Source organism: Haemaphysalis longicornis, unplaced genomic scaffold (genome assembly GCF_048455015.1).
Source record: "Haemaphysalis longicornis isolate Haplotype H1 unplaced genomic scaffold, Haemaphysalis longicornis Haplotype H1 scaffold_2, whole genome shotgun sequence".
Taxonomy (NCBI): domain Eukaryota; kingdom Metazoa; phylum Arthropoda; class Arachnida; order Ixodida; family Ixodidae; genus Haemaphysalis; species Haemaphysalis longicornis.
The window spans coordinates 64,928,637-64,956,076 of record NW_027526295.1 but is presented as its reverse complement, the minus strand read 5'-3'; the positions used below and the strand labels follow the sequence as shown (position 1 = coordinate 64,956,076).

The 27,440-nt window shown below is 49.7% G+C and overlaps 1 non-coding gene across 1 annotated transcript; it reads left to right on the top strand.

Moving 5' to 3' along the window:
• The first annotated feature begins 24,809 nt into the window (after window positions 1-24,809).
• Window positions 24,810-24,881, top strand: Trnat-ugu (transfer RNA threonine (anticodon UGU)). The gene has a single exon. It is a non-coding gene; the product is annotated as a tRNA-Thr (tRNA).
• Window positions 24,882-27,440: the final 2,559 nt, after the last annotated feature.

Here is a 27,440-nt window from a genome sequence, read left to right as displayed (position 1 = left end):
GTAGTGATGGCGGCCGAGTGTCCCTAATAGGTCTTTCAATTTGCCATAGTAATATTCGCTGAGCCTAAGCGGTCGGGACAAGTTATCTAGATCCTTATAGAGTTGGAATTCGTCCAGTCTGCCGGTTGCAGGGCAAAAACTCAAGCCGCTTGATAGCACGCGTTCTTCGTCATCAGTGAGGTGGGGGTCGGAAAGATTTACTATGTGGAACTCTTTGAGCTGTCAGGTTTTCAGGTCAGGAATATTTTCGGGGCTTGCATGGGAAGGACAAAAAGACTTTTCTACTTTTTCAAGAGGGGAAGTTATGCCGTCCCGAAGCTGCTTTTTCTGTTTTGTCAGAATTTCTTGGCGCTCTTTGTTTTATCCAAGAACTTTGAATAGGTTAATTTCATGGGGCGTCCCGTCTACCTGGTCAGTGAGTTTTTGTTCTTCACTGAGGATGTGCTCTAGTTGTTAGTTATCGTGGTCAATAACAATATTCAAAAGTTCCTTGGATGCTTCATGTATGTATAGCGCTCACCTAGTATCAAGCTCTTCAGACATATCCGAGGTGGACGCTTTAACGTAAATGCGCAGCCCTTTTGGAGCAACGTCACATCTGCGATACAGAATGAGGGTACTAAGGTGGCACTGATATCGCACTCGGTTTTCGACAATTTTCCTAGCCTTCAAATTTTTTTTGATGCGGTTGGTCTCTTCTGACCACAAGAGTCACCTCATTCTAGTCAGTTCCTTTGGTTTTGGTTCACGGCGGCCGGGAAGGTCCTTCGCAAGTTGTAGCGAGGCTCCGATGGATCCTGGGCTGAAGCTCGGGATTCTGCCGCTGGGGAGGCCGGTGCTGGTGGAGGGGAGGTAGGGGCGGTTCTGCCGCTTTCTAGCCCGCCGAGTGCTGCTGCCACGTGTCGTCTGCGCTTGCGTACCCTCGACGTAGGTTCTGGTGCAGGTGGCTCGCCAGGATAGCCACCCCATGAAACTTGGGTGGAGCCCATCAGCGGCTAGCACCCGAGCCGGCGGGAGCCGCTTAAAGCCGTGATCAAAGAAGAAGTGGCCCCTCGTCTGCCGGCAATGCCTGTGAAGAAGGCTGTTGAAGCGGGCAGCCTCCCTGTTGCATTTCCTGACGAAACGACGGTTCGTTCCACCCCACGGCGATTGATGGAGCAGGGCAGGATTAGGATGGCATACAACCTCTTGATAAAAAATTAATCTGCACTAACACAGGGACAAAGAAGAAACACGTAACACACAACACGGTGCCGATTTTCAGCACCGTGTTCTGTGTTACGTGTTTCTTCGTCCCTGTTTTAGCACCGATTATAGATTACATTTTTAGCAGTACGTACCAACTCGCCCAAATCAAGCTTTTGGTACCCTCTTGATTCTGGGAAAGCCCCGTGCCATGACTCCAAAAGGGCGATGAGGTCCGAAAGGGCGGAAAGGAAGGCCAGCGTTCATCTCTCAATCCGGTGCGAAAATCAACGACGCCTGCTCCCTGCTGGACTTCGTCCCGAAGACAACCACCACCATCGTGCTACATGTCGGCACCGACGAAATGGCCCAGCCCTTAGCGGGAGAGGCGTTCGGGCACTATCGCACCCTTTTGGACGTCATCGCACGAGACTTTCCCAGCATCAGGAGGGTGTATGCCACCCTAATCCTGCCCCCCTTCATCAAACGCTGCCGGGGTAGAACGAATCGTCCTTTCATCGCGAAATGCAACAGGGAGGCTGCCCGCTTCAACAGCCTTCTTCGCCGGCATTGCCGGCAGACGAGGGGCCTCTTCTTCCTCGACCACGGCTTCCAGTGGCTCCCGCCAGCTCGGGTGCTAGCCGCTGATGGGCTCCACCCAAGTTTCGAGGGTGTGGCTATCCTGGTGAGCCACCTGCACAAGACTTTACGTCGAGGGTACGCAAGCGCAGACGACACGTAGCAGCAGCACTCGGCGGGCCAAACAGCGGCTGAACCGGCCCCTACCTCCCCTTCACCAGCACCATTCTCCCCAGCGGCAGAATCCCGGGATTCAGCCCAGGCTCTAAGCCAGGCTCCATCGAACCAGTGGCAGCATCACAGGCCTCATCCCAGGCTCCATTCTAGCCTCGCTAAAACTTGCGAAGGACCTTCTCGGCCATCGTGAACCAAAACCGAAGGAACTGACAAAAATAAGGTGACTCTTGTGGTCAGAACAGACCAACCGTGTCAAATATTTTTTTGAAGGCTAGGAAAATCGCCGAAAAGCGAGTGGGATATTAGTGCCATCTTAGTACCCTCATTCTGTATCGCAGATCTGACGTTCCGAAAGGGCTGCGCATTTGCGTTAATGCCGCCACCTCCGACATGTCTCAAGAGCTTAAGGCTTGGTGGGCCTTATGCATACATGAAGCATCCAAGGAACTTTTGAATATTGTTATCGACCACGATAACTCACAACTAGAGCACATCCTCACTGAGGAACGAAAAAATCACTGACCAGGTAGACTTGACACCCCATGAAATTAACCTTTTAAAGTGTTTGCAGAAAACAAAGAGCCCCAAGTAATGCTAACAAAACAGAAAAAGCTGTTTCGGGGAGGCATAACTTACCTATTGAAAAAGTAGAGACGTCTTTTTTTCCTTCCCATGTAAGCCCCGAAATTATTCCTGACCTGAACAACCTTACAGCTAAAAAAATTCCACATAGTAAAAATTTCCGACACTCCCCTCACTGATGACGAAGAACGCGAGCTATAAAGAGGCTTGAGTTTTTGCCCTGAACCGGCAGACTAGACGAATTACAACACTTTAAGGATGTAGAGAACTTCTCCCGAACGCTTAGGCTCAACGAATATTACTATGGCAAATCAGAGACCTTAATATGGACACTAGGCCGCCATCACTACGCCATTGGACTCCTCCCCCCCACAAAGAGACAAATGCTTAGACATCTAGATCAAGGCGGTACAACGTGATATTCTAGCCTAATGTAAAAATTGACCACCGAATCACAAAAATCTGTCATAGAAAGAGGAAAATGCATTAAAAGGTTTAAGCAGGTGCTTCGACATCACAATCAAACCCGCCGACAAAGGTGGCGCAATTGTTCAAATGAATAAGCAGGACTTCATCACTGAAGCAGAAAGACTGCTCAGCGATGCTTCTTTCTATAAACCAAGCGACACCGATCAGACTTCCCAATTAAAGAACATGGTAAGCCATACACTGATGGCCCACGTCAAGGACAAAAAAAATTCCGCAAAAAACTGTAGCCTCTCTTCAAGTTTTAGGTCCAGTTCCAGGACAATTTTATATGTTACCTAAAATACACAAAGCAGGAAATCCAGGCACACCAATCTTCTCCGGTATAGGTACGGTAACAGAAATTATCTCTAGTTTTATCGATAGTTTCATCAAAGACATTCTTCTTACACTACCTTCGGATGCAAAGGATACAAACCATTTTCTCGTTGATAATATGGATCTAGTAATACCGGAAGATAGCCTGCAAGTCACTCTCGACGACGCCTCGCTTTATACAAATATTCCACACTCGGACGGCATCCGATCTGTCATCCATGCGTACGATGATGCTTCCCAAGAGAATTCAAATGATGGTGAAACTCTCGGTGTGCTTTTAAAGCTTGTCTTGTAGCTGAACAACTTTGAGTTAAACAATAAGCACTACGTGCAGATTGACGGGGCCTCGATGGGAACAAAAATGGGACCTAGCTATGCTAATATTTTGATGGGCACATTGGAGTCTGAATTTTTAAGCAATACAGACCTTCAGCCTCTTTTGTATCAAAAGATCATTGAAGATGTTTTTCTCATTTGGTTCCATGGGGAAGAGGAACTTCTAAAATTTATAACCGCTTTCAACAACGCCCACGAGAACATTTCATTCTCCCACTTATATTCCACATCTGCCATTAATTTTCTCGATGTTTCACTGTGAATATGAGCCAACAAGCTTATGACCTGAGTGTACAGGAAGCCAACAGACCGATATCAATACTTGCGTTTCAAAAGCAACCACGTTAAACACTGTAAGCTCGGCATATCATACAGTCAGTCTCTGCGTTTTAGAAAGATATGCCCTGACCCAGGAGATTTGCCTCTAACTGTCAACAACTAACTAATGACCTAACACGACAACAATACCCACCGTCTGTCGTCAGTGATGCCATTAGGAAGTCTGAAAAACATGACCGCCACCACCTGATAACCAACTCAAAAGCCAATTCTTTGAATACTACCCCCAACCTTATTCTAACATATTCCGCTTCGTCCTCCAACGTAAGCTGCATACTCAAAAAGCACCACAACATTATACTTCAAGCGAATGGGTGCGAAGTATTTTCCGTAAGCCTCCATACGACGTGTACCGACGTGCGAGGAACATAAGAGACATTGTACGTCATCTAAGGGCAACACCCCCGTTTCACAGGCAGCGGACACTGCAATAGAGTTCCGTGCAAACTGTATCCCATGATGACCATGCCTCTATCGCCAGCAGCACCACGTCTTCATTCTCTTTCCAGATAAAAGAAAACTTTGACTGTGACAGCGGAAACATTGTGTATCTTCTTGAATGCACCATATTCCACGCCCAGTACGCTGGTCAAGCTGAGAATCCGTTTAGAATGAGAAGCAACCTCCGAGCACACATAAAATCTGTACCACACCTTCCCCTATCTGAACATGTAAATACTCTAGGTCACCCCTTCCATGCGTTCACAGCCACGGCGCTTCAGTCCAACTTCAAAATGCATTATGACCGTGAAAGCCATGAACCGTACTGTATTTACAAGTTCAACACTGTCTTCAGCGGCATAAATGAAAACACAGGCCGATTGTCTTGCTTGCCCAATCAGGCACCGGAGAAGGCTGATGCAACGAACAACTAAGAAACTTTGTTCTTAAAGAGAAGCGTTTTTACCTTCTTTCCCCTCTTTTTTGAAATCTTTGTATAGTGTACTGTGTATGTAATGTACTTTTAACTATATAGTGTACTGCTTGTGTATTGTTGCCGCACCGTATAGGCACGAATGTACATAGACTTCACCATTGTACCCCTTGCTCTATTTAATTTTTATTTATTATTATTATTTTCATTCTGTGTCCTTTTGCACGCAATAATTGCGATTGGTAATATGAACTTACATGAACGCTCCTCGAGAACTTCATGTGGCACTGTATATCTCCCTGTTTGTATGTGATATTTAGCCTTATGTCCACCTATATTTCGGTATTTATGTCATCTAGCCTAAATTAGTGTTACTTTGCATTGTATTGTCCCCCGCACGGGGCATCTTGAGTAATCTTGGTGACGGTGAGTGGCGACACCGCGTACCCCGAGCCCCCCATACTGTAGTTGTTACCTACCGTGGCTAGAAGTTGAAAGGTGTAGGGTTAGAAGCCGTGAACGGTGGCCATCGGAGCCTTGGTCAAGCTCCGGCCGATAGGCTCCCTGCCTGTCTACCAGGCAGGGAGCTCCGGGACCTCTTTGACTACCAGGGTAAGGTCAAAGAAGAAAGTACCCCCGTCTCCCTGCTTTTATACTATGCTATATGGCATTTTCTAAACCCCCCTCCAAACGTGATCGGCCTCCGAAAAGAGGCCGCACCGAAGTTTCATTTCCACCGCTTACAACAACTGTCTTACCAGCAACCGTAAACAACTATTCCCGTTTTCTTGTAGTTGAGTCAACTGACACAGAAAGATCTGTCGCTTCATTGTCGGTCTTTTTGTATGGAACTTTCTGACAAGTCTAATTGGTGAGGCGTACAAAGCCAAGAAACATAGAACTGGGCAATTGCTGGTCGAAGTCACCAAGCAGCAGCAGGCAGAAAAACTCTTGAGCCAAACCCGAATCAGTGATCTTGACATCAGGGTAACGCCCCACCGCAGCTTAAACAGCTCCCAGGGCGTGATCTCCGATCCCGATCTACTGAACGAAACTGAAGCCGACCTGCTGGAGGGCCTTCGAGGTCAGGACGTAACAGGGTTCAGGCGCATAAACATACGTAGAGAGGACAAGTAAATACCTACAAAGCATCTTATCTTAACTTTTGACAGGTCGAGCCTTCCAGAATACATCAATGCTGGTTTTGGTCAATGTCCGGTCCGGCCTTACATCCCTAATCCGCGGCGCTGTTTTAAGTGCCAACGGGTTGGACATGGCACCAGCTCCGGCCGCGGCCGCCTGACCTGTGCAAAATGCGGCTAACATGACCACCCGTCCGAAAACTGCAGCACCCAGAGTTTCACCTGTGCCAACTGTCAGGGGCCCCACGCAGCGTGGTTCCGCACTTGTGAGAATATTAAGCAAGAAAACCAAATCAATATTGTAAAGGTCACTGAGAAGATCACCTTTCCAGAGGCGAGAAAGAGGTTCGCCTCTTTCCCTCTGGGGAGGTACGCCGACGCAGCTCGCCGGGGGGAGGAGCAGCGTCTGGTGTCCACAGGGACTCAGTTCAGCTAGTTTGACCTGGTCCCTTCCCCGCCCCCCCCCCCTGGGGTGCCTCAGCCAGCCCAATCCGTCGCCACGGCGCTTGCGGAGGCAGCAGCGGTTGTGGTGACAACCTCTTCTGTAGGGACCGGTGCCGCTCCCGTTCCTGCCTCCCCGATCCAGTGCGTTGTAGGGTGCCTGAACGGATGGACACCGGGGTCCCCGCATCGGCTCCCACCGCCATCGCACCTCCCGTGCCACCTTTGGTGTCCCGGACGCCCTCGGTGGTGGCGGCTGAAACGAAGGGCTCCCTAAAGGAGGCCAAGTCCGAGGGGCCTGGTCTGCCGGGCACCCTTCTGGCATCCGACGAGGAGATGGATGTCGCGCCGTTCCTGCCTGCAACGCAGCGCAAGGAGAGGCCTCCGATGCCCAAGCCGACAGAAAGGCCTAAAAATCCTAGAATAACAGGCCCGAAAGACGACACTTGAACAAAAACGCACACACACTCCAGTTATTCATAAATTTAAATAATAGAAACAGAAAACATCATCCAATGGAACTGCAGAGGCCTGCTTAAAAATCTTGACGATGTGTATGAGATGCTGCATGCCAATCAGCCAGGTATCATGTGTCTCCAGGAAACCCACCTCAATTCTAAACAAACAAATTTTTTAAATAGATACATGGTATTCAGAAAGGATAGGGTTGGCTGCACACACTCTTCAGGAGGTGTGGCAATTGTCGCCCAGAAATGCTTAGCCTGCCACCCTGTCACTCTGAACACTGTCCTTGAGGCTGTAGCAATCCGTTCGATAATATTTAATAGGTTGATAACGGTATGCTCCATTTAAATTCCTCCTGATCATGCACTTTCGAGCTCTCACTTCGAGGCGCTAGTCGACCAGCTGCCCGAACCATACATCCTAACAGGCGACCTTAATGCGCACAACTTTCTTTGGGGCTCCTCTAGAATGAATGCCCGAGGTCGCCTGATAGAGAAATTCCTTACATCTTCACGAGCATGCCTTTTCAACAAAAAACAGCCTACATACCATAACTTAGGATACAATACATACTCGCATCTTGACTTGGCTATTGCTTCTGCAATTCTCTTTCCATGTCTTGAGTGGGGCGTGTGCACAGACCCATATGGTAGTGACCACTTCCCGACTTCCCTAACGTACATAGGTAAAAGCCCATGCAGTACATCTTCCCAGGACAGGTTCAATGAATCAAAAGCAAAATGGAGTACATTTACAGAAACATCTAAACTACACCACACAACCATAAAACACCTACACGTGGAGGAAGCAGCCCAACTCGCTAGGCTTGCAGTGCGTCCCGCAACCCAAGGAGGCCCTGGTGGAACGAGGACTGTAGGCGGGCGCGAGAGGCCCACAACATGGCGTGGGGTGTCCTTCGCCGGTACCCCACGCCAGATAATCTCATTTCCTTTTAACGGGCAAAAACCGTTGGGAAGCGTGTGCGCCGTGAGGCGAAAAGGAAGAGTTGGCGCGACTTCCTCACTTCCATCAACTCATATACCGACACTCACAAAGTCTGGACACGAATACGCAAGCTTAGAGGACAACAGACACACAGCCTGCCCCTTGTTAGCACAACAGGGGACACACTCGAAGACCAGGCCAACACGCTTACACAACACTTCGAACACGTGTCCAGCTCAGCACACTACACGAACACTTTCATTAAACACAAAGCATCATGTGAGAAGAAGTCCTTGCGAGACACTAATAAGTCGAACTCATTCTATAACACCCCCTTTTCACTTCATGAGCTGAAGGCTGCACTCCGTACTTGTAAACCTTCAGCTCCAGGTGCGGACAGGATTTCATACACAATGATACAACACTTACATGCAGACACGCTTGAAACACTTCTTCACCTCTACAATAAAATATTTCTTTCGGGGCACTTTCCACGCTCTTGGAGGGAGGCCATAGTAGTGGCTTTCCTAAAGGAAGGGGAGGACCCTTCCTCTCCTGCCAGTGATCGCCCCATTGCCCTGACAAGCTGCCTGTGTAAGCTCTTCGAGAAGATGACAAACAAGAGACTTGTGTACTTCTCAGAGTACAATGGTCTTCTCGAGAGCTGCCAGGCAGGCTTCAGGGCGGGGCGATCTACCAACGATCAACTCGTTGCATTAGTCTTATATCAAAGATGTTTTCCTCCACAAGGACTACTGTACGACAGTCTTCTTTGATCTTTGAAAGGTGTACGATAATGCTTGGCGGTACGGCATCCTTAACGACTTGAAGTCCTTTGGCATGTCGGGTAACATGATGAACACGCTTGTCAGTTACCTGTCTGAAAGAACGTTTCGCGTCCGAGTTGGAACTTCACTTTGTAAGTTTCATGTGCAGGAAAACGGCCTGCCGCAAGTTGGAGTTTTGAGTTGCACTTTGTTTATTGTAAAAATGAATTCACTTCGGAAGGCGCTACCACCATCGATTTCCTGCTCAATTTATGTAGACGACGTACAATTATCCTTTGTCTTGTAACCTGTCTGTCTGCGAGCGCCAAGTCCAGCATGGTGTTAACAAGCTAGCTGGTTGGGCAGACAGCAACGGTTCTAAATTTAATCCAGGGAAGTGAACTTGTGTCTTGTTTTCCAAGAGGCGTGGCATCCGGGCGTATCCAGACATTCATCTCAATGCTGTCTCGATTCCTGTCATGAAGGAACACAAGTTTTTATTTATTCAAGGTACCTTACAGGCCCAGCAGGGCATTGAGTAATAGGGGCTTGTGGAGGAAATCACACCGAAATAACGAACAAGAGTTATACAATAATTAGCCATGTCATATACAGATGTCAACAAGTCAAGTAAGCTGTAAAAAAAAGAACTTCATCACATCATCGTAACAACGGCAAGAGAATTATACAAAAAATAAGAACATCATCAAGTAAAACACAATGCGAAACTAAGAAAAAACCGATGCGAACGGAATCATTCCTGTTCAATCTGAAAAATGGATCTGCAAGTGATTACGAAATGTTTCCGGGTTAGTCAGCGACGCAATGGTATCAGGAAGATCATTCCACAAGCGGATAGCACGTGGAAGAGCGGATGAATTAAATGCGTTGGTGGGGCCGTACATGCGTGCGAAGCTACGTTGGTTAAATAATCTGTGTGATGTGGAAACAGGGGTTAAAATGCGCAAAGGGGAATAGCTGGTGCTATGAATGTATTTGTGAAAAATGCAAAGGAGAGCGATTTGCCGGCGCAGATGCAGTGTTTCTAGTGAAAGATCGTGTTTTATTTTTGTTATACTAGAGCCGAAGTTATATGACTTGGTTATAAACCGTGCAGCCCGATTCTGCACTGCTTCTATTTTTTCAATTAAGTAATTTTGGTAGGGGGACCAAACGGAAGACGTGAACTCTAACTGTGGTAGTACATAAGTTTTATAGGCTAGTTGACGAATATTAGGGGGCGCAGCATGCAGATTTCGACGTAAGTATCCCAGTGATCGCGAAGCTTTAGTGCATATGGCTTTAATGTGGGTGGACCACGAAAGGTTAGCCGTTAAGAGCACGCCTAGGTATTTATAATTTAAAGCGTCAGTAATTAAATGGTTGTTTAGGAAGTACAAAAAATTAGAGTTAACGCGTTTTTGGCTGAAAGACATTTTGTGGCATTTGGTTAAGTTCAGAGACATTTGCCACGTATTGCACCAGTCGCAGATAGCCTTTAAGTCATTTTGAAGCGTTACATGGTCACTAGGGTTATTTATTTTCCGGTAGATTATGCAATCGTCAGCAAAAAGTCGGATGCAAGATGTTACGCGAGAAGGTAGGTCATAATTAAATATTAAAAAAAGTAAGGGGCCAAGAACGCTGCCTTGAGGCACACCAGAGGTGACAGGGGAAAGCGGCGAAGTAGAAACATTAACCACCGTGAACTGTTCACGCATGGAAAGGAAGTTACGAAGCCAAGATAAAGTTAAAGAATCTAATCGGAGCGCGGATAATTTACTGATTAAACGGCAGTGGGCTACACGATCAAACGCTTTGGAAAAATCCAGGAAGATACAATCAGTTTGCGAGTTACTGTTCATGTTATTGTGTAAGTCCGTGGTGAATTCAAAAAGCTGCGTATCACAAGAAAAGTCTTTCCTAAAACCGTGCTGGTTAGCGAAAAAGAATTTATTGGTCTCAAGATGACAGTAAATGTTAGAAGCGATAATGTGCTCCAGCATCTTACAGCAGATACACATTAGCGAAATTGGGCGTTAGTTGTCCGGTGAGTTTTTATTACCCGATTTATCTATCGGCACATTTTTAGCTATTTTCCAGTCCCTAGGCAACTGGCCAGAAGATAATGACTGCGTGAATATGTGATATAAGATCACACTTGAAATTGATTTCGAGTTTTTAAAAGTTTTGAGTTTATGTTATCTACTCCTGCGGACGTGGACAGTTTTTGGTTGCTTATTAAAGCTTCAATACCTTCGACAGTAAGGGAAATTGGTTGCATATATGGGCAATCAAGGTCATCGAAAAGGGGAACGTTGGAATAGTTTTCCTGGGTAAAAACTGACGAAAAAAACATGTTGAAGACACTAGCACAATTAACGTCGGAAATGGGAATGTGGTCGTCACCGTGCAGCAAAATTTTATGGCCATTGTTTCGGGGGGATATTTCTTGCCAAAACTTCCTTGGATTGGTTTTAAGGATTGAAGGCAGGTCCCATGAAAAATATTTATTTTTAGCAGCCGTTAAAGCGGACACGTATTTTTGTAAACATTCTTTATACTTCTGCCATGCCTGAGGATTACCTACACGCCTGGCGTTTTTGTATAATCGCTTCTTTTTGTTTCTTTGTTTGTGGAGACCCCTATTAAACCATGGATTTGTTCTATCGTTTGAGATAGAAATGAGCGGTACATATTTCGTAACCAAAGCAGCCATTTTATCTCTGAAAAGCGACCAGTTTTCATCAATTGAACGACTCTCAAACGAAGGCATTAGTATTGTATTATGAAATATATCTAGTTCTTTGTTCACTTCATCGTAGTTAGCTCTATTGTAATCGTAAATTTTTTTGACATTGAAACCCGTGGATGTTAAGGGTACGTTTAGGTTAACTAGGAGCATGTTATGATCGCTAAATCCATCGAAATTTGATACAGACTGAATGGTTTCCGGTTCAGATGTAAATACTAAATCCAATATGTTAGTGCCTCGTGTTGGCTTATTAACAACTTGGAACAGATTGAAATCCAGGGTTATGTTGATTAGTTCTTCGGAAGCATGGCAAGATGATGTTAAGTTAACCCAATCGATATCTGGAAAGTTGTAGTCACCAAGGAGATATATTTTGTCAACAGGGCACAACTGAGTCGCTGTTGTCAGACTGGCACGCAGGTCGGTCATAAAGGAATAAGGGGAATCCGGGGGAACGTAACAAACACCTAACAGAATTTTTACAGAACCAGTTAAACAAACGATCCATAGAATTTCGACATCAGTGTGGCATGTTATCACGTATGACGGAATAGTTTTCTTGATTGCCAGGAGAACGCCACCGCCCCTTCTATTCGTCCTGTCCCTCCGATATATTTCATACTCATCACTTCCGGGCAAAATTTCGTTGTCAGCTATGTCAGGCTGCAACCACGTTTCCGTAAAAGCAAGAATATCCACTTTGCTTTGCTGTCAAGTTTTTAGGTATGATCTTTGACGAAAAGCTCACATTTGATTGATTGTGGGGTTTAACGCGCCGACGCAACGCAGGCGATGAGGCGCGCCGTAGTGGAGGGCTCCGGATTAATTTTGACCACCTGGGGATCTTTATCGTGCGCCGAAATCTCGTACACACGGGCGTTTTTGCTTTTCGCCTCCATCAGAAAAGCGGCCGCCGCGGCCGGGAATCGAACCCGCGACGTCGTGCTCAGCAGCGCAACGCCTTAGCCACTGAGCCACCGCGGCGGGTGAATAGCTCACATTTATCCCACACGTAAAACAACTTAAACATATTGTTCTAAGTCGAATTCCGAAATCTTTTTTTATACTGATTCTTTAACTGTTGTGCATACATTATCTTCACAGAAGTCTAAGAACCATGTGGTCAATGCTCTCATTAGTACTATTATGTCTGTGCATGCGTTAAACCTTGAGGTGACCGTGTGCTGAGTGCCAGGGCACTCTTGAATTCCAGGTAATGAGACCGCAGACCGAATGGCGGGCGCTGCTGCCCTTACAACTACAGTTGACCTAACAACAATACCCTACACCGACCTCAAATCACACATCAGACAACACCTTCGCACAACATGGCAAGCACACTGGAATCAACAGACTGACAGGAAACTACACATTATAAAGCCACTCTTGGGAGCATACACCACTGACACACACAACAGACACAACGAAGTTACCCTGGCTCGATTACGAATAGGCCACACGCATGCAACACATTCCCACCTGCTCACGGGATCTCCAAGACCCCTGTGTAGCAGGTGTGGGGAGGGCCTATCCGTAGTCCACATACTCATACAATGCAAGGCACTTGACGCAACACGACACAAACACTTCAGAGAACTCTACAGACAACATATTCCCCTAAACTCATCGTTGTTGCTGGGTGACGATGCCATTGTCACGATGTGACAAGTGTGTGGCGCCCCCCCATCCCTGATATTTGTTGGCCGCTAAGTTCAGTGGCCCCACCAGGCTCGGTGGGCAACATTATGTGTGGCCGGGCAATAAACACCGCCGAGCACGGCTGCTCGGGGGTCAGTCACCAGCACCACCAGCATGCTGCATGTCGTCTCTCGGCTGGAGGGTACCCCTACACTCCCAGGCTCACGAACGCGGGTCTAAATCGTGACACTGGCGACGAGGAAAGAAGCCCGCGGAGAGGCCGAAGCCACCGTGAACGCCGCCACCGAAAACGCCGAGACACCGCCCCCTCAAGGCAGCCGCCATTGCGCCATGCCGCTGTACGGGTGGCTCGAGCCGTTCGAAAGTGAAGGGTCCACCTGGCGAGTCTACGAGGAGCAAGTCGGCGTGTTTTTCCGGGCGAACGACACACCCGAGGCAAAACAGCGCGACATCTTCCTGGGCAGCTGCGGGACCCGCGTCTTCGCTCTCCTGCTCGACCTGCTCAAGCCGGCCACGCCGCACGAGAAGTCGCTGGGTGAGCTGCTCGCGACGCTACGCTCGCACTACAGCCCGGCTCCGTCGACGCTAATGGAGCGTTTTCGCTTAAACAACCGGAGCCGCCGAGACGGAGAGACGCTCGGGCAGGTTGTCGCAGCGCTGCGAGGGTTGGCGAGCGGCTGCGCCTTCGGGGAGCAGCTTGACTCGCTGCTCCGGGACCGTTTCGTCTGCGGCATCAACGACCCCGCCATGCAGACGCGACTCCTGGAGCTTCCCGACCCCTTGCTGGACGACGCCGTGAAGGCAGCGCTGGCGATGGAGGCTGCGGCCAAGGACGCGGGCGAGATGGCGCGTGCGGCCGGCTCACCGTCGGCGGAGGCGGCGGTGAACAAGATGGCGGCACGGCATGGCAGGTGCGTTCGCTGCGGTGGTGACCACCCCTCCTCCCAGTGCCAGTTCGCGCAAGCGGAGTGCTTTGCGTGCGGACGAACTGGGCACATTGCTCGGGCGTGCCGAGGGGGGACGACGGCGGACGGACGGAAGCAGCAGCCGGCGTCGAGCACATGTTTCGCGCCAGCCCACGGCCAAGGCAGTCGGCGCAAGTGTAGGCGGCGGGGGCGTGCGGCAGCAGCTTCGGGCGCAACGGCTAGGCTTCACGCCGTGGCTGAAGACCCGCAGATTTTCGACATGTGGCACGCGGCCAGAGTGCAGCCGCCGGTGCCACCAGACTGGCTGACCGTCGAAGTCTGCGGGCGCCCCATCTCCATGGAGCTGGACACAGGGGCCAGTGTGTCGGTCATGGCCGGGAAAGCATTCAGGCGTACCTTCCCTGGCGTGGCCGTCGAGGCGTCGCGAGTCATGCTGCGCAGCTACTCCGGACAGCTCGCCCAAGTCGAGGGTCAAGCCCAGGTCAGCGTCCGCCTTGGCGACAGGGAGGCCACCCTTCCCCTGTACCTGACCAAGGGGCCGTCACCGACGCTGCTGGGCCGGAACCGGATCCAGGCGTTGGGCGTGAGGCTGCCGGAGTACCAGGAAGCAGTGCATGCAGTGGCAGACGGCCCGAGCCTCCTGACCAAGTTCGAGGCCCTGTTCCAGCCCGAGGTTGGGACATTCACCGGTACGGCGGCAAGCGTTGAGGTGCCAGAGGGAGCACTGCCCCGTCCAGCCCGACTGCATGGACGGCGTCATCGAGCAGCTGCTGCACCGGCGAGAGGCCGGCACCAACGGCGGTGGGGTGCTGGGCACCAACGGCCGCCTGCTGCACCTGGTGGTGCTGGGTGCCAGGGCCAGCGCCCAGCAGGTGGCGCAGGCTATGCGGCAGGTGCTCCCGCAGGGTTTCCGGCTCGACGACAAGGCACAGTACGCGCTGGACTTCGGGATCATCGACGGCGACGTGGGCCTGCCGCACAACTCGTTCCGCACGGAGCCTCTGCTCCACGGCTGCCTGTGCGTGTACACCAGCCAGCCGGGGCTGGAGTACATCCGCGAGAGCCTCGAGAAGACCCTGCTGGCCAACCTGGAGCAGGAGGACCGGCTGCCCTTCCACGGCCTGCCCCTGGTCATGGGGTTTGCGGGCCAGGGGGACTTCATGCGCGAGGAGGGCATCAACCGGGCCAAGAGCCTGCAGTGCCCCTTCGTGGACGACGGCGGCGGCCTGGACCCCGTGCGGCTGGAGCAGGCGCTGTGCGCGCTGGCGGAGAGCATCCAGCGGCGGGCGGGCTGGCTTCACATCTACCAGGCGCTGCCCGCGGCCACGGGGCCCCGGCCGGACCTGCGGCTGATGCTGTGCATGCTGTGCAGGGACCCGTACGCGCCCGAGCAGGTGCTGGCGCAGCCGGGCGGCCTGGCCACGGGCCCGCTGCACTGCCTCAGCCTGGACTCCTTCAAGGGGAGCCCGCTTCACCGACCGCTGCCAGCACAGCACCAGGGGCAGGTGCTACTCGCGCCACTGTGGCGCCACGTGCAAGTCCTTCGACACCGGGAAGGCTGACAGCTGGTGCGAGAGTGACACAGGTGGCACCCAATGCTGCCACAACGGCCTCGACACCTGCGCTCCGGCGGAGTGAGAGCCTGCAAAGACCTCTGGACCGGTACTCGCCGGGGGGATAGGTGTTTTGTGTTTGTGTAGGACAAACAAACTTGGGGGTGAGGGGTGTGACAAGTGTGTGGCGCCCCCCATCCCTGATATTTGTTGACCGCTAAGTTCAGTGGCCCCACCAGGCTTGGTGGGCAACATTGTGTGTGGCCGGGCAATAAACACCGCCGAGCACGGCTGCTCGGGGGTCAGTCACCGTCACCACCAGCACGCTGCATCTCGTCTCTCGGCTGGAGGGTACCCCTACCCTCCCAGGTTCACGAACGCGGGTCTAAATCGTGACAGCCATGGTTTCTGTGAAACGCGTGTTTAAGTATTTGTCAGATGTTAAGTTTTTAAACCTCATCTCCTATCATGCATAATCAAATCTGGCCCTATACACCAGCCATCACCATTATCTTTATTGATCTTACTATTTGCAGTTTACACGTTTTATACCTACCTTTTGTGGTAATCACTTCTTTTCATTAAATAACTTCTCTGGCGCTCTTTGCCCTCGTCGGCCTTGCGCCATTAAACACAAACCATCATCATCATCATGCATGGTATTGTGCTTGCATTCCTCGACCTTGCCTTTTTGCGTCCGCCTCGTGGACGGCCGTCACGTTTTACGCACGAAATCACTTCCGCGTTTTCACCCCATGTGAAACCACGTGCCATTTTGGGGCTTTCTTCGAACCTGTTTCATTCCCGCATTCCACCTGCTGCGGTTCTCGTACCCCTCCCGATAAAAAACCCCTCTCTTGTCTCAATCCCCCTCTTCCTTCCTTCATCTTTCGTTCTTTCTTTCTTTTTTCTGTGCGTGTGTGAGTGTGTGTTAACGCTTGCACTAGGCGTCCATAATTAATTCTGCTCTCCGCCACCCTTTTCTCATAACCAGTCAATTTGCAGTTAAGAAACGAGCAGGAAACGAGCCCCTCCTTAGTTCCTCGCTTTCTTGCTCTCCCGTGGTGACTTCAGTGTCATGCAACGCCTTCCGCTTACCCTACAGCCTCGCCTGCCTTCATTACGCCCCCCTTTCCCCTCTGTTCCCCGGCACTACTCCAACGCTTCCCCCACCCCTTTTGCGTTCTGAGGCTTCGCATACTTCTGTGTCGCGTAGAGCCTACGGTTTGCTTGATACAACTTCCTGTCCCGCCAACAACTGAAATGTATTTAAACCCAAATGTTCTGCACTATTTGTATCTTTTAAAAATACAGGTCCACGGTCGAAACGTTAGAATAAATGCTATGTTTTTCAGTTTGCCTTCCCTATCGTACAGCTAACCTCATAGCCAGGAACCTTTTCTCCTTACTTCCTAACTGTATATATATATATATATGTTTAAATATATATATATATATATATATATATATATATATATATATATATATATATATAGACTGAAAAGATAAAAACTCACACAGTGCGCGAAAAAAATAAGGTTAGTAGAGACAGAGACAAACGAGAAAGACTTAGAAAATAAAAATAAGTTTACTGACGTTTCAGGGAGAGGACTCTGAAGAAAGGGAGTCCTCTCCCTGAAACGTCAGTAAACTTATTTTTATTTTCTAAGTCTTTCTCGTTTGTCTCTGTCTCTACTAACCTTATATATATATATATATATATATATATATATATATATATATATATATATATATATATATATATATATATATATATATATATATATATATATATATAAACATATATATATATATATATAACAGTGCAGGGCTTGGCAGCGGAACAGTATATTAAATTAGAGTCACCACGAAAAACATAACAATATTTAATACGACGTTTCGGCTGGGAACCAGCCTTTTTCATGTGAAGTACATAGGTTTAGAAACATTCGACCTATGTACTTCACTTGCAAAAGGCAGGTTCCCAGCCGAAACATTGTATTAAATATTGTTATGTTTTTCGTGGTGACTCAAATTTAATATATATATATATATATATACATATAGTGTGAGCGATGTTTTCACAACAATCGCTACAGTGGTCATTCACACTCCCATCATCAGCATCATCTTCATTCACGCGCCACCGGCTGCCACCCTGATATCCCGTGCCTCGTGTGACCGTCATCTTCATTGGAGTCTGTGCGGGTTGGTCCTTTCGCGAAGTCGGAAAAAACGGTCTGTGCTTCCCCGCGACTTTGCCTTTCAAGTGGTGGAGTTGCCTATTAACCCCGTCCTCCGCCGCTCCCAGTTACACCCCTGGAGTTCCGTTCCGATCGACGCATCCTGCTACCAGCTCCGCCGGTGCAGCGAAAAGCCAGGGCGGAGTCCGCCGCTCAAACGGCGTCGACGTGGTTGCTAACAAGCCCCCAGCGTGACCCTCCCTTCTTCGCTGGTCTTTGCGGGGACGATGTCGACGACTGACATGACGAGTTCAACCGCGCCAGCCAGTTTAACAGGTGGAATGACGTTTGCAACCTGCACATTGTCCCCTTCTTTCTAAACGAGGTGGCGATGACGTGGGTCTGCAACAACAAAGGACGCTTCACTGATTGAACCACCTTTACGGATGAGATACGCCAGGCCTTCGGCACTCCGTCTCTACACTAAGATTGTGCCAGAAAGAAGCTGAACTCTCGCGTGCAACATCCCGAAGAGACATACATGTCTTACATCGAGGACGTTCGTGCCCTATGCTGCAAGGTGGACCAAAGAATGCCCGAAGCTGACAAGGTGCGCCACATCTTGAAGGGAATTGCTCGTTTCGTATTTAGCGCCCTTGCTCTTCAGAACCCCACATGCGTAAATGATGTACGAACAACCTGCCTACGTCTCTACCGGTTGCAGTCTCTTCGCTTGCAACCTCAGCCATCATCAACTTGCATGGATGGGGACATAGACTTACGTACCCTGATACGTAGTATCATCCGTGAGGAGCTAGAAAATCATACCTCACCGTGCCCCCCACGTGACTTCCGTCGCCAGAACGCGTCTTACCTGCGAGACCTCATCAAGGAGTAGCTTGCGTCGATGACGGCGGTACCATCTGTTAACCCCGCCCCTTGTACCATCCACGCCATGTCATACTGCGATGCCGCTTCGAAACCACCCATGCGAGTGGAAGCTCCCCTTCTACCACCTTCTCACGGACATTTGACAGCAATTTCAAGCGGTCCGTATCCTCAGCCATACTACTTGCACGTCCGTCCCGACCGTCAGCTTTTCCCGCGGGACCGCCCCGTCTGCTACTACTGTGGTATTCGGGGCCACATTTCTCGCTTTTGCCGGCGACGCCAACTGGACGAGTGACGAGGTTACGCGCATGTTGAAAGGGATGACACCCGCTTTGTCTACGGGGCTCGTCATAATGGGTACGTTTCGCCTCGTCGCCGTCCTTCGCCTCCTCGAGACTCGACCGATATTTTTTATAATCGCGCGGCACGACGTCGATCACCCTCGTCGTATCGCCGCTCACTGTCGCCTCTTCGACCTGCTTCTAGTCCCACTGACCAGGCTTTGGAAAACTAGCGCCTGCAGTTTTTTGGAGGGGAAACTGCATTGCTCTGAGAAACCAGAACTCCTCCGGACCGTCCGTCGAACATTTCATCCGTAGAAGTGTGAGGGGTGTGTTTGATGCGCTTGTGGATACGGGAGCCAGTGTTTCGGGTATTAGCGCAGAGTTGATTTCCCGCCTAAGAAAACTTAGAACTCCCAATACCGGTCCGTTACGAGGAGCAAATGGTGATAAGATTCGCCCCTCTGGATACTGTTTGATTGACGGGCTTCTACATCACATTCAGTGTGCAGTGCTGACTCTGTGTGCTTATGCAATAATTCTGGGTTGGGACTTTTTATCAGCATAGTACGCGGTAATTTCCTGCCGACAACCGGCTATTCACCTGACCGAGACAGCCATTGCAACTGTTTCAGATGCGCCACTACAGCGTTTGGTAGCTACCGAAGATTGTGTTCTGCCTCCCGGTGAAGAAACTGTATTTTTTGTGACCTGCAACAATATCGCCGACGGAGATGTCTTTGTCACACCAGCTGGAAGCTTCGCTTGTAAAGGAGCCATAATACCCCCATGTCTCGTTCGCTCTTCGCGGGGATCCGCTCTAATCGCCGCATCGAATGTTGCCTCTGAGCCGATTCTCCTTCCACAAGGCATTACCGTTGCCACTATTTCCCAGGACGACGTTACCTCTCCAGCACTTTGCCCTGTTTTCCAGTGTGCCTGTTTTCCAGTGTGCCTGTAATCCAGTGCTTACGCTCTCGTGCCTTACTTCTACCATCAGCTCTGAGCTCAGCTTGAAAAAGAGGGAAGCACTCCTCGCTCGGCTTACGGAACACAAGGCCTTATTCGACTGCCACTCTTCCACTCTTGGACGGACATCAGCGGCAACTCATCGTATAGAAACAGATGGTTCGTGTATAATTCGCCGTCGTCCCTACCGCGTTTCGGCATCAGAAAGCAAAATTATTCAGGACAATGTAGACGATATGCTTCAGCGGGACTATATTCGCCCTTCTGGAAGCTCCTGGTCATCACCGGTTGTTTTGGCCCGCAAGAAAGACGGCTCCGTGCGCTTTTGTGTGGACTATCGGGCGCTTAACAAAATTACTAGAAAAGACGTTTACCCCATGCCCCAGATTGATGACGCTGTCGACACTTTGCACGGCGCCGAATACTTCTCCAGCCTTGATCTTCGATCGTGATATTGGAAAATCTCTATGAAGGAATCAGAAAAAGAAAAAACAGCTTTCACCACACCCGATGGCCTTTAGGAGTTTAACGTCATGCCATTCGGACTGTGCAATGCTCCAGCCACCTTTGAGCGCATGATTGACACCGTCCTACGTAGATTAAAATGGAAGATCTGTATTTGTTACCTTGACGACATCGTTATCTTCTCGTCCACATTCGATGAGCACCTTCAATGTGTTGACGAAGTATTAACCTGCCTCCGCAACGCTGGTCTTCAGCTCAACAAAAAAAAGTGTCGATTTCCAGAACCTCCATCAAAGTCCTGGGCCACGTTGTATGCAAGGATGGAATATGCCCGGATCCGGACAAGATCAACGTGGTTGTTACCTTCTCTCAGCCGCTCCGTCAAAAGCAACTTCGCAGTTTTCTTGGACTGGCTTCTAATTTCCGTCGCTTCATTCGCAATTTCGCAACAATAGCCTCTGCCCTGAACAAACTATTGACATCCGGAACCCCATTCCTCTGGACCGAAGTCTGCGAAACAGCTTTCAAAACCCTCAAACAAGTTCTCACATCTGGACCTGTCCTCGGCCATTTCGATGAGTCGGCACCGACAATTCTCCACACTGATGCCAGTGGGCATGGTCTTGGTGCGGTCCTTCTGCAGCGCAATGATTCGTCACTGGAGCACGTCATCGCCTACGCCAGCAGCACTTTGACACCCGCTGAGCCAAACTACACAATTACTGATAAAGAATGCCTCGCGGTTGTCTGGGCCGTGCGAAAATTTCCTCCTTATTTGTACTGGCGCCACTTCTCCACAGTGACAGACCACCATGCGCTTTGTTGGTTATCCTCGCTCAAAAATTTATTGGGACGCCTTGGCCGCTGGGTTCTCCGTTTACAGGAGTACGACTTTACGGTAGCTTACAAGTCGGGCAAGACTCACAATGATGCTGACGCCCTGTCCCGTTGCCCACAGCCGTCCTCCGAGGATACCACGTCCCCTGCCATCCCTTCACCGACGCTGACAATGGCGCCTTTGCGCACAGCAGAACAAGATAGTCCATCAAACCTTGTATCTCTTCAACGAACCGACTCGTACTGCCGACACCTCATGGAACAAGTCGATGGTTCTGCTTCACCACCTAATGGCCGCTCCCGCCGCCAACTAAACAAATTTCGCCTCTTGAATGGTGGAGCACTTTACCGTCACAATTATCACCCTAGCGGTACCAGGTGGGTTCCAGGCATGCCTCGCTGTCTTTTGAACCAAATCCTGGAAGTCTTTCACGATGACGCCATGGCTGGCCATCTTGCGTAAAACAAACTTACGTCCGCATTATTAAGAGCCGGTTCTTTTGGCCAGGCCTTTCCACCAGCGTCGCAAAATATGTTGCATCATGTCCTGCCTGTCAGCGTCGTGTCCTGCCTGTCAAGCCCCTGCCTTGCCCTCCTGCTTCATTCGAAGTCACTGGTATCGACGTATATGGACCTTTGCCTTCAACTTCGACTGGCCATCGCAGGATTGTGACTGCTGTAAATCATTTGACTCGATTCGCCGAAACTGCTCCTCTGCGTACCAGCTCCGCTTCCGAAGTCGCAGATTTATTTCTGCAAGCCATCTTTTTAGGTCACTGACCACCTCGCAGTCTTTTAAGTGACCAAGGACGCACATTCCTCTCGGCAATCCTTGCGGAAGTTCTTCGGGCTGCCGGTACCGTTCACAAGACCACTTCAAGCTATCATCCTCACACAAATGGCCTGACAGAACGCTTTCACCGTACTCTGTCTGATATAATTTCTGTCTATAACAACCCCTGCCACAGAAACTGGGCCGCCATTCTTCCCTTTGTAACATACGCCTACAACACTGTTGTTCAAAGTACCACTGGATTTTCACCGTTTTTCCTCGTGTATGGGCAGCATCCACCATCTGTTCTGGACGGATCTTTCTTTTCCATCCCGGTTTCTCCAACAGGTACCATGAGAGATCAACTTGTTTCTCGTGTCGCGCATTGCCGGAACCTCGCCCGATTGAACACCGAGTCCTGCCAGAATGACCGGAAGTCTCGATACGAAAGAGATCGCTGGGACGCCACCTTCGAACCAGGAGACGAAGTGTTGCTTTCCACACCTCTACGTGCTCCAGGACTATGTGAAAAGTTTATGCCACGATTCATTTGCCCGTACACAGTCCTTCAGCGTACTTCTCGAGTGAACTACTTAGTTACTCCAACGTGTGGTATCACTGACCGTCGGTGCCGTGGCGTTGAGACTGTGCATGTTTCGCGTCTAAATCGCTTTCTTCGCCGATCTCCATCCCTCTGACTTGCGGCCAGGTTGGCCGCTTCGATCACCGGGGAAGTTAGTGTGAGCGATGTTTTCATACCGATCGCTACAGTGGTCATTCTCCCCATTCATAGCATCTAGAAACACTCCCATCATCAGCATCATCTCCATTCATGCGCCACCGGCTGGCACCCTGATATCCCGTGCCTCGCGCGACCGTCATCTTCGTCGGAGTCTCTGCGGGTTTCTCCTTTCGCGAAGCCAGAATAAACGGTCTGTGCTTCCCCGTGCTTTTGCCTTTCAAGATATAAATACACATACGCATATATATATATATATATATATATATATATATATATATATATATATATATATATATATATATTTAATAAGAGGGCTTTCCACCAGTTACCCGCTCATGACAGGCTGTAGACGTTATAGTCACGCCCCGGGGGTTGAAAAGAAGGTCCCCTTCTCCCCGTGTAGTCTGAGTGGCGCTGGCTACCACCCTCAAGCGTCAGATACACTTCTAGTAAATATAAATAGCCCAGAAAGTGAAGGAGAACACAGTCGCCCAGATAGCCGAATTGGTAAGGCATTCGAGATCTAATCGAAAGGCGTGGGTTCGGTCCCCACTCTTGGCGCGTGTTTTTCTTTCTTGCTTTCTTCCGTATATTAAAAAATATATATTAACTTCATTAACCGTACAAAAAAAAATAGCCTAACCACACCCCTATGCCTCCTTTGGCGTTGTAGACTGCCGACTTATCTTTCTGTATTTCCCCAACGAGCCCCTCATTTCCTTACTATATTATTCTGCGAAAGCCTAGCGAGGGTCTCGATTCTGGCAGCCTTGATGCCTAAGTAGCATAAGAGGGCTTCCCACCAGTTACCCGCTCATGACAGGCTGTAGACGTTCTAGTCACGCCACGGGGGTTGAAAAGAAGGTCCCCATGTCCGTGTGTAGTCTGAGTGGCGCTGGCTACCACCCTCAAGCGTCAGATACACTTCTAGTAAATATAAATAGCCCAGAAAGTGAAGGAGAACACAGTCGCCTAGATAGCCGCATTGGTAAGGCATTCGAGATCTAATCGAAAGGCGTGGGTTCGGCCCCCACTCTGGGCGCGTGTTTTTTTTCTTTCTTTCTTCCGTATATTAAAAAAAATCCTAACTTCATTAACCGTAGTAAAAAATAGAGCCTAACCACACCCCTATGCCTCCTTTGGCGTTGTAGACTGCCGACCTATCTTTCTATATATATATATATATATATATATATATATATATATATATATATATATATAAGAGAAGAAAAACTTCGAACAAGGTAAAAGCACGATTGTGGCCTACGTTTCAGCAAAGAGAACTATATATATATATATATATATATATATATATATATATATATATATATATAGATATATACAGAAAGATAGGTCGGCAGTCTACAATGCCAAAGGAGGCATAGGGGTGTGGTTAGGCTCTTTTCTTTATCACTACGGTTAATTAAGTAACCATTTTTTTTAATATACAGAACAAAGAAAGAAAAACACGCGCCCAAAGTGGGGACCGAACCCACGCCTTTCGATTACATGTCGAATGCCTTACCAATTCGGCTATCTGGGCGACTGTGTTCTCCTTCACTTTCTGGGCTATTTATATTTACTAGAAGTGTATCTGACGCTTGAGGGTGGCAGCCAGCGCCACTCTGACTACACGGGGAGAAGGGGACCTTCTTTTCAACCCCCGGGGCGTGACTCGAACGTCTACAGCCTGTCATGAGCGGGTTACTGGCGGGAAGCCCTCTTATGCTACCTAGGCATCAAGGTTGCCAGAACCGAGACCCTCGCTATGCTTTCGCAGAATAATATAGTAAGGAAATGAGGGGCTCGTTGAGGAAATACAGAAAGATAGGTCGGCAGTCTACAATGCCAAAGGGGGCATAGGGGTGTGGTTAGGCTCTTTTCTTTTTCACTACGGTTAATTAAGTAAACATTTTTTTTAATATACAGAAGAAAGAAAGAAAAACACGCGCCCAGAGTGGGGACCGAACCCACGCCTTTCGATTACATGTCGAATGCTTTACCAATTCGGCTATCTGGGCGACTGTGTTCTCCTTCACTTTCTGGGCTATTTATGAGGGTGGCGCTGGCTGCCACCCTCAAGCGTCAGATACACTTCTAGTAAATATAAATAGCCCAGAAAGTGAAGGAGAACACAGTCGCCCAGATAGCCGAATTGGTAAGGCATTCGACATGTAATCGAAAGGCGTGGGTTCGGTCCCCACTCTGGGCGCGTGTTTTTCTTTCTTTCTTCTGTATATTAATTAAAAAGAATGTTTACTTAATTACCCGTTGTGGAAAAGAAAAGAGCCTAACCACACCCCTATGCCTCCTTTGGCATTGTGGACTGCCGACCTCTCTTTCAGTATTTCCTCAACAAGCCCCTCATTTCCTTACTATATATATATATATATATATATATATATTGTAGTAAGCATGTTGCGCCCATGAGAACTGTGATGAGCATCAGCCACAACGAGCAAATCCCCCTACGTGGACATGCTGCGCCGGATGCCGCTCGAGGAAGAGGACGCACTCGTTCACCATCTGTCTCGCGTAAAGGTGGTCGTTTCGGCTCACCCCGTCTGTGTCGATGCCTCGTTCGTGAATAAACGAGCCCAGCCTTCTACCGGAACGCCGACTATCTCTTTTACAATTTTTGTTGGAGGTTGCGGTGCTGCTCGGGTCCCCATTTATCTATCCTGGAGCTGCGCAACCGGACACTTCCCTCGAGGATGTCTCAGAGAGGCCACCACGAGTCCACACCTCCTGTGGCACCTATCATCTGCCCTGGCTTGGTCCGTTCGTGGGATCCCCCCTTCTTCAATGGCACTTATGACCAGGATGCTGAGGATTTGCTCACCACCTTCGAACGAGTGGGCACCCATAACAATTGGGACGATAAACTTAAACAGAACAACGTCAGTCTCTCCTTCACCGGTGTCGCAGAGACCTGGTATAAGAACCACGGGGCTGATCTAAGCACATGTTCGGACTTCAAGACCGAATTTAGCAAGGTCTTCGGGCGCCCCTCTGTTCGGAAACTGCGCGCTGAACAGAGTTTGCTCGAACGCGCTCAGCGCATGAATGAGACCTTTACCTCTTACATCGAGGACATCCTTGACTTGTGTAAGCGAGCAAACAACGCTATAACCGAAGAGGGCTAAATCAAGCACATTCTTAAAGGCATAGCCGACGATGCCTTCCAGATGTTGCTCGCGAGAAACCCTCGGACCGTTGCTGAAGTCATAAACGCTTGCCAAGAGTTCGATAAACTTCGCAGAGAGCGGGCTCTCACTCGTAAGCCCGTGGAACAGGACCATTCTCTTTGCAGCTTGGCATCAGATGATAGGGGTGTTCTCTTCGCCCAAATTCAGCAGTTTGTTCGCGAAGAGTTGGCTCGTCAGCTGTCTTTCGTTAGCGACGTAGCGAAGCCACCTCAGTCGAATTTGGCCCCAACCCTCAGGAGCGTTATACAACAAGTTGCTGACGCACTACCAAGCACTCGACCGCCCAATTCCGCGGTAGCTCCAGTGGTATACGCCGACATAACGCCGCAACCTACGATGCCAGCCCCTTTGACCTTCGTCGACCCAGTGCCACATAGGCTTTTCACCTATGCGGAGACCGTGGCACAACCTTACACTGGAACTATGCCGGGACCCTTCTTTGCGCCTGGTGCAAGCCCTGGGAGTCATGTCACTGCCGAGGTTCAACGCGTCCGGTCCATGCGTGTCGCTTCGCATCCAGTGTCTACATTCGCGAATCCTTGGCGCATGGTAGATAACCGCCCTATCTGCTATTCGTGTGGGATTGCCGGACATGTTGCACGCTACTGCCGTCGTGGCATGACGGGTGGGCCCCACGCATCGTGGCCCTTACCCTATACGCCGACACCGCCCATGGAGCATGCTCCGACCCGGCTGCCGACGACTGCCCCGTCTGATAACCGCGACTTCGTCAGCCGTCGTTCGCTTTCGCCACAACGCCGCTCACTCTCTCCGATGCGCCGTCGTACTACCAACGATGACCCGGAAAACTAGACGCCGCAGTTTCGGAGGCACAAACTGCGTCAACATCGAAATGCCTAAGTCCTCATTGTTCGTCGTCCAATGTAATCGAAGTGTGTGTTGATGGTGTTGCTACCCTGGCGCTTATTGGCACTGGAGCTGCGGTGTCTGTTATTGACGCGAAACTTTTGTCGTTTTGTCGGCGTGCTCATCGTTTTGTCGGCGTGCTCTCACAGCGTGATTCTCGGATGGGACTTTTTGTCGCGCCACCACGCCATCATTGACTGTGATCGCGCCGAAGATGAGCTGTTTCCGGAGGTAGAAAACCCGCAGGACGAGACAACCGCCAAGTTGCGTGTCAATGACGACAAGCACATTCTTCCTGGCTCATCTGCGCTTGTGCCGTTGTCGTGCAACAGTATTTCTGACGCCACCGTCGTCTTCGAGCCATACGGTCTGATTTGTGCTCGCAAAGGGTTGTCGCTGCCGTTCGCCGTTCTTGATATTGCAACTGGTGCCGGCACAATGCTTATTTCAAAGCCGACGTCCCGGCCGCGGTATCTGACGCTTGAGGGTGGTAGCCAGCGCCACTCAGACTGCCGACCTACGTTTCTGTATTGCCTCAACGACCCCTCATTTCCTTACTATATTATTCTGCGAAAGCCTAGCGAGGGTCTCGGTTCTGGCAGCCTTGATGCCTAGGTAGCGTAAGAGGGCTTCCCGCCAGTTACCCACTCATGACAGGCTGTAGACGTTTGAGTCACGCCCTGGGGGTTGAAAAG